This window comes from Schistocerca piceifrons, unplaced genomic scaffold (genome assembly GCF_021461385.2).
Source record: "Schistocerca piceifrons isolate TAMUIC-IGC-003096 unplaced genomic scaffold, iqSchPice1.1 HiC_scaffold_306, whole genome shotgun sequence".
In the NCBI taxonomy this organism is placed as follows: domain Eukaryota; kingdom Metazoa; phylum Arthropoda; class Insecta; order Orthoptera; family Acrididae; genus Schistocerca; species Schistocerca piceifrons.
In genome coordinates, this window is record NW_025728522.1 from 46,921 (window position 1) to 52,920 (window position 6,000).

At 51.9% G+C, this 6,000-nt stretch overlaps 10 non-coding genes across 10 annotated transcripts; 3 read left to right on the forward strand and 7 right to left on the reverse strand.

Annotated features, from left to right (window-relative positions):
- The first annotated feature begins 310 nt into the window (after positions 1-310).
- Trnag-ucc lies at positions 311-382 on the forward strand. The gene has a single exon. It is a non-coding gene; the product is annotated as a tRNA-Gly (tRNA).
- Positions 383-1,135: 753 nt separating this feature from the next.
- On the reverse strand, positions 1,136-1,209 carry Trnai-aau. Its single transcript has one exon. It is a non-coding gene; the product is annotated as a tRNA-Ile (tRNA).
- A 229-nt stretch (positions 1,210-1,438) lies between these two features.
- Trnae-uuc lies at positions 1,439-1,510 on the reverse strand. The gene has a single exon. It is a non-coding gene; the product is annotated as a tRNA-Glu (tRNA).
- Positions 1,511-1,966: 456 nt separating this feature from the next.
- Positions 1,967-2,039, reverse strand: Trnam-cau. Its single transcript has one exon. It is a non-coding gene; the product is annotated as a tRNA-Met (tRNA).
- Positions 2,040-2,334: 295 nt separating this feature from the next.
- Positions 2,335-2,405, reverse strand: Trnag-gcc. The gene has a single exon. It is a non-coding gene; the product is annotated as a tRNA-Gly (tRNA).
- Positions 2,406-2,741: 336 nt separating this feature from the next.
- Positions 2,742-2,813, forward strand: Trnag-ucc. Its single transcript has one exon. It is a non-coding gene; the product is annotated as a tRNA-Gly (tRNA).
- Positions 2,814-3,566: 753 nt separating this feature from the next.
- On the reverse strand, positions 3,567-3,640 carry Trnai-aau. Its single transcript has one exon. It is a non-coding gene; the product is annotated as a tRNA-Ile (tRNA).
- Positions 3,641-3,869: 229 nt separating this feature from the next.
- Trnae-uuc lies at positions 3,870-3,941 on the reverse strand. Its single transcript has one exon. It is a non-coding gene; the product is annotated as a tRNA-Glu (tRNA).
- A 456-nt stretch (positions 3,942-4,397) lies between these two features.
- Trnam-cau lies at positions 4,398-4,470 on the reverse strand. Its single transcript has one exon. It is a non-coding gene; the product is annotated as a tRNA-Met (tRNA).
- A 698-nt stretch (positions 4,471-5,168) lies between these two features.
- Positions 5,169-5,240, forward strand: Trnag-ucc. The gene has a single exon. It is a non-coding gene; the product is annotated as a tRNA-Gly (tRNA).
- Positions 5,241-6,000: the final 760 nt, after the last annotated feature.

Genomic DNA, 6,000 nt, shown 5'->3' on the forward strand with positions numbered 1-6,000 from the left:
TTTCCGCGGCAGACGTCTGAGGGGAAAGTGGGACTGCCGTCCAGCGCCGTCGCATCCTCTCGAGAGAATGCTACACACGCTGAATCCTGAACTGCACTGCACTGCTTAAAAATGACGCCCGAACGCGATCGCCTAAGTACTCTTGCGGCGCACGCACGCGACGACTCTTGCCAAAGGACGCGAAATGTGCGTAGAGACGCTGTCTGGATGCGCTCGCCTACCCCGTAATGCGCCTACAGCTACGACCACCTTGAGCCGCCGCCGACAGGCGGGAAGCAGACACAGCGCGGCGTGCGCGGACGGAAACCGTGCGGTGGTGGTGTAATGGTCAGCATAGTTGCCTTCCAAGCAGTTGATCCGGGTTCGATTCCCGGCCACCGCAGCCGGCTTTTACTTTTGCGTATGAGTACTTTTGCCACGCGTCTTTAAATTAATGTTTCTTTCCCCCTCTTACTCGCTTTCATGCCACCCTATAGTGTGTGCGTCGATTCCCCTTGAGTCTCGACTTGTCTCGACTTTGCTCAGCTGACGCGAGAGCTGACGCTCTCCAATCGGCCTATATCAAGAGGACAAGCACGCGAAACGACTGAGAGAGGTATGGCGAGGCGGCCACCACATTACTTATGCCTCAAGTAAATACCTGCTGCCTGTTATCATGTATTGTCTGATGTTACATGTTCTGTCAGACAAATTCAGTTTTATTACTAGTACATTTCTTTTTTTTTTTTTTTTTTTCTTTGTTGAAAATTTTACAACACGCTCCTTCATTTCACTGTGGCCGCACGGCGCGACTTGGCATACCGAGAGGCAAAACGTGGCGCCAGTGCCCTTGACCGAATAGCGCTGCAGCTCCGAAACCGAAGAGGAAAGAGTAATACGAATCGAAACCGTCGGCAGTGCCCTGTGTTCGCAGGCGGTCACCCGCCCAAGCACTGACAACGCCCAGCTTCGCGCAGTAGCGGTGATCGGACGAGAAACTTTGTGTTCACCGTGCTGTGACCAGTGAAGTGTTTTAGCGCGTCCCGACAAGTCGCGTTCTGGTCCCCTATCAGCTCCCACACAATGTGACGACTTCTTTGTTACCATACTTCCCCGCCGAAATCGGCGTTGCCTTTTTGAAAGAGTGAAATCGTAGTGGCCCGTGGGGGGATCGAACCCACGACCTTCGCGTTATTAGCACGACGCTCTAACCGACTGAGCTAACGGGCCTCGGGAATTGCTCTGCGTATTGCCATGTAACATTTCTATGGTAGCAGTCCAACAGTGGACCAGCGTCTCTTCTTCCTTTATTCCGCTGCTCGTAGTAATTTCATTGCGTGCCCGTTTCTCTCGACTGTTTTCAGCTGACGTTTATGAACCAGTAGCTATAATGCGAGGAGGACGTGAAACAGCCTTTCGCAGGGTCAAAACTTGTCGTGACTTTTGCCGAAAAATTCCGTTCCGGTACCGGGAATCGAACCCGGGCCTCCTGGGTGAAAGCCAGGTATCCTAGCCACTAGACCACACCGGACGCGCAAGTTTTACTCGGGGTTTACACCCGGTCCACTCGCTTTCCGTGTCGCACTTTCCCTGTTTGCGAGCATCTTTTCGCGCGCCCATGGCGAGGCGCGCATGGCAAAAGTCACAATTCATTGCTTTATGCCTCGTTGTTACAGCGGTAGGAGGAAAAGCAAAGCTGTAAGTAGTAATATTTATTTACTTATTTCGCAAGTAAATACCTGCTGCCTGTCATCGTACAGCAGGTCATACATTGAGTGACTTTACACGTTATATCGTACGAAATTCAGTATTATTACTAGTACTTTTTTCCTTGAAAATTTCACATAAGAACTGCAAGTAGTAATAACGGGAAGTAAACATTATCACGCTGAGTCGTTGAAGCCTTGAGGATAACAAAGTACAAAGTGTTTTGCTCCTTCGCAAACCCCAGAGCCGTCGATTTAGCTGTGGACGAAAGTAAATTAAATGCCCCGGGTGAGGATCGAACTCACGACCTTAAGATTATGAGACTTACGCGCTGCCTACTGCGCTACCGAGGCAGGTGATCGCCAGGCCTTCTGGAATCTCGGTAAGTACCAAATACCAGTGGTAGAGAGTCTGCACTTCCTGGCTCATTTTTTTCTGTTGCTACACGTGCATTCCCGGCGCGACAGGCAACTTGCGATGCTAGGCCGACGCCAGTATGTACAATAGCGCACAACAGTCCAAACGAGCAGTCGTGCGCGCTGCATGTTTGGTTATTCCCACACGGAAATCCCGCGGTTCATTCTCATGGCTCACGCAGTTCGAGTGCGAAAGACACGCAGCACCACTATCGGAGAAAAAACAAAATGATGCATCGGCCGGGAATCGAACCCGGGCCGCCCGCGTGGCAGGCGAGCATTCTACCACTTAACCACCGATGCTCAGCTAGTTCACAGCTTCCTGGTGCTTTCCGCGGCAGACGTCTGAGGGGAAAGTGGGACTGCCGTCCAGCGCCGTCGCATCCTCTCGAGAGAATGCTACACACGCTGAATCCTGAACTGCACTGCACTGCTTAAAAATGACGCCCGAACGCGATCGCCTAAGTACTCTTGCGGCGCACGCACGCGACGACTCTTGCCAAAGGACGCGAAATGTGCGTAGAGACGCTGTCTGGATGCGCTCGCCTACCCCGTAATGCGCCTACAGCTACGACCACCTTGAGCCGCCGCCGACAGGCGGGAAGCAGACACAGCGCGGCGTGCGCGGACGGAAACCGTGCGGTGGTGGTGTAATGGTCAGCATAGTTGCCTTCCAAGCAGTTGATCCGGGTTCGATTCCCGGCCACCGCAGCCGGCTTTTACTTTTGCGTATGAGTACTTTTGCCACGCGTCTTTAAATTAATGTTTCTTTCCCCCTCTTACTCGCTTTCATGCCACCCTATAGTGTGTGCGTCGATTCCCCTTGAGTCTCGACTTGTCTCGACTTTGCTCAGCTGACGCGAGAGCTGACGCTCTCCAATCGGCCTATATCAAGAGGACAAGCACGCGAAACGACTGAGAGAGGTATGGCGAGGCGGCCACCACATTACTTATGCCTCAAGTAAATACCTGCTGCCTGTTATCATGTATTGTCTGATGTTACATGTTCTGTCAGACAAATTCAGTTTTATTACTAGTACATTTCTTTTTTTTTTTTTTTTTTTCTTTGTTGAAAATTTTACAACACGCTCCTTCATTTCACTGTGGCCGCACGGCGCGACTTGGCATACCGAGAGGCAAAACGTGGCGCCAGTGCCCTTGACCGAATAGCGCTGCAGCTCCGAAACCGAAGAGGAAAGAGTAATACGAATCGAAACCGTCGGCAGTGCCCTGTGTTCGCAGGCGGTCACCCGCCCAAGCACTGACAACGCCCAGCTTCGCGCAGTAGCGGTGATCGGACGAGAAACTTTGTGTTCACCGTGCTGTGACCAGTGAAGTGTTTTAGCGCGTCCCGACAAGTCGCGTTCTGGTCCCCTATCAGCTCCCACACAATGTGACGACTTCTTTGTTACCATACTTCCCCGCCGAAATCGGCGTTGCCTTTTTGAAAGAGTGAAATCGTAGTGGCCCGTGGGGGGATCGAACCCACGACCTTCGCGTTATTAGCACGACGCTCTAACCGACTGAGCTAACGGGCCTCGGGAATTGCTCTGCGTATTGCCATGTAACATTTCTATGGTAGCAGTCCAACAGTGGACCAGCGTCTCTTCTTCCTTTATTCCGCTGCTCGTAGTAATTTCATTGCGTGCCCGTTTCTCTCGACTGTTTTCAGCTGACGTTTATGAACCAGTAGCTATAATGCGAGGAGGACGTGAAACAGCCTTTCGCAGGGTCAAAACTTGTCGTGACTTTTGCCGAAAAATTCCGTTCCGGTACCGGGAATCGAACCCGGGCCTCCTGGGTGAAAGCCAGGTATCCTAGCCACTAGACCACACCGGACGCGCAAGTTTTACTCGGGGTTTATACCCGGTCCACTCGCTTTCCGTGTCGCACTTTCCCTGTTTGCGAGCATCTTTTCGCGCGCCCATGGCGAGGCGCGCATGGCAAAAGTCACAATTCATTGCTTTATGCCTCGTTGTTACAGCGGTAGGAGGAAAAGCAAAGCTGTAAGTAGTAATATTTATTTACTTATTTCGCAAGTAAATACCTGCTGCCTGTCATCGTACAGCAGGTCATACATTGTGTGACTTTACACGTTATATCGTACGAAATTCAGTATTATTACTAGTACTTTTTTCCTTGAAAATTTCACATAAGAACTGCAAGTAGTAATAACGGGAAGTAAACATTATCACGCTGAGTCGTTGAAGCCTTGAGGATAACAAAGTACAAAGTGTTTTGCTCCTTCGCAAACCCCAGAGCCGTCGATTTAGCTGTGGACGAAAGTAAATTAAATGCCCCGGGTGAGGATCGAACTCACGACCTTAAGATTATGAGACTTACGCGCTGCCTACTGCGCTACCGAGGCAGGTGATCGCCAGGCCTTCTGGAATCTCGGTAAGTACCAAATACCAGTGTAGAGAGTCTGCACTTCCTGGCTCATTTTTTTCTGTTGCTACACGTGCATTCCCGGCGCGACAGGCAACTTGCGATGCTAGGCCGACGCCAGTATGTACAATAGCGCACAACAGTCCAAACGAGCAGTCGTGCGCGCTGCATGTTTGGTTATTCCCACACGGAAATCCCGCGGTTCATTCTCATGGCTCACGCAGTTCGAGTGCGAAAGACACGCAGCACCACTATCGGAGAAAAAACAAAATGATGCATCGGCCGGAATCGAACCCGGGCCGCCCGCGTGGCAGGCGAGCATTCTACCACTTAACCACCGATGCTCAGCTAGTTCACAGCTTCCTGGTGCTTTCCGCGGCAGACGTCTGAGGGGAAAGTGGACTGCCGTCCAGCGCCGTCGCATCCTCTCGAGAGAATGCTACACACGCTGAATCCTGAACTGCACTGCACTGCTTAAAAATGACGCCCGAACGCGATCGCCTAAGTACTCTTGCGGCGCACGCACGCGACGACTCTTGCCAAAGGACGCGAAATGTGCGTAGAGACGCTGTCTGGATGCGCTCGCCTACCCCGTAATGCGCCTACAGCTACGACCACCTTGAGCCGCCGCCGACAGGCGGGAAGCAGACACAGCGCGGCGTGCGCGGACGAAACCGTGCGGTGGTGGTGTAATGGTCAGCATAGTTGCCTTCCAAGCAGTTGATCCGGGTTCGATTCCCGGCCACCGCAGCCGGCTTTTACTTTTGCGTATGAGTACTTTTGCCACGCGTCTTTAAATTAATGTTTCTTTCCCCCTCTTACTCGCTTTCATGCCACCCTATAGTGTGTGCGTCGATTCCCCTTGAGTCTCGACTTGTCTCGACTTTGCTCAGCTGACGCGAGAGCTGACGCTCTCCAATCGGCCTATATCAAGAGGACAAGCACGCGAAACGACTGAGAGAGGTATGGCGAGGCGGCCACCACATTACTTATGCCTCAAGTAAATACTGCTGCCTGTTATCATGTATTGTCTGATGTTACATGTTCTGTCAGACAAATTCAGTTTTATTACTAGTACATTCTTTTTTTTTTTTTTTTTTCTTGTTGAAAATTTTACAACACGCTCCTTCATTTCACTGTGGCCGCACGGCGCGACTTGGCATACCGAGAGGCAAAACGTGGCGCCAGTGCCCTTGACCGAATAGCGCTGCAGCTCCGAAACCGAAGAGGAAAGAGTAATACGAATCGAAACCGTCGGCAGTGCCCTGTGTTCGCAGGCGGTCACCCGCCCAAGCACTGACAACGCCCAGCTTCGCGCAGTAGCGGTGATCGGACGAGAAACTTTGTGTTCACCGTGCTGTGACCAGTGAAGTGTTTTAGCGCGTCCCGACAAGTCGCGTTCTGGTCCCCTATCAGCTCCCACACAATGTGACGACTTCTTTGTTACCATACTTCCCCGCCGAAATCGGCGTTGCCTTTTTGAAAGAGTGAAATCGTAGTGGCCCGTGGG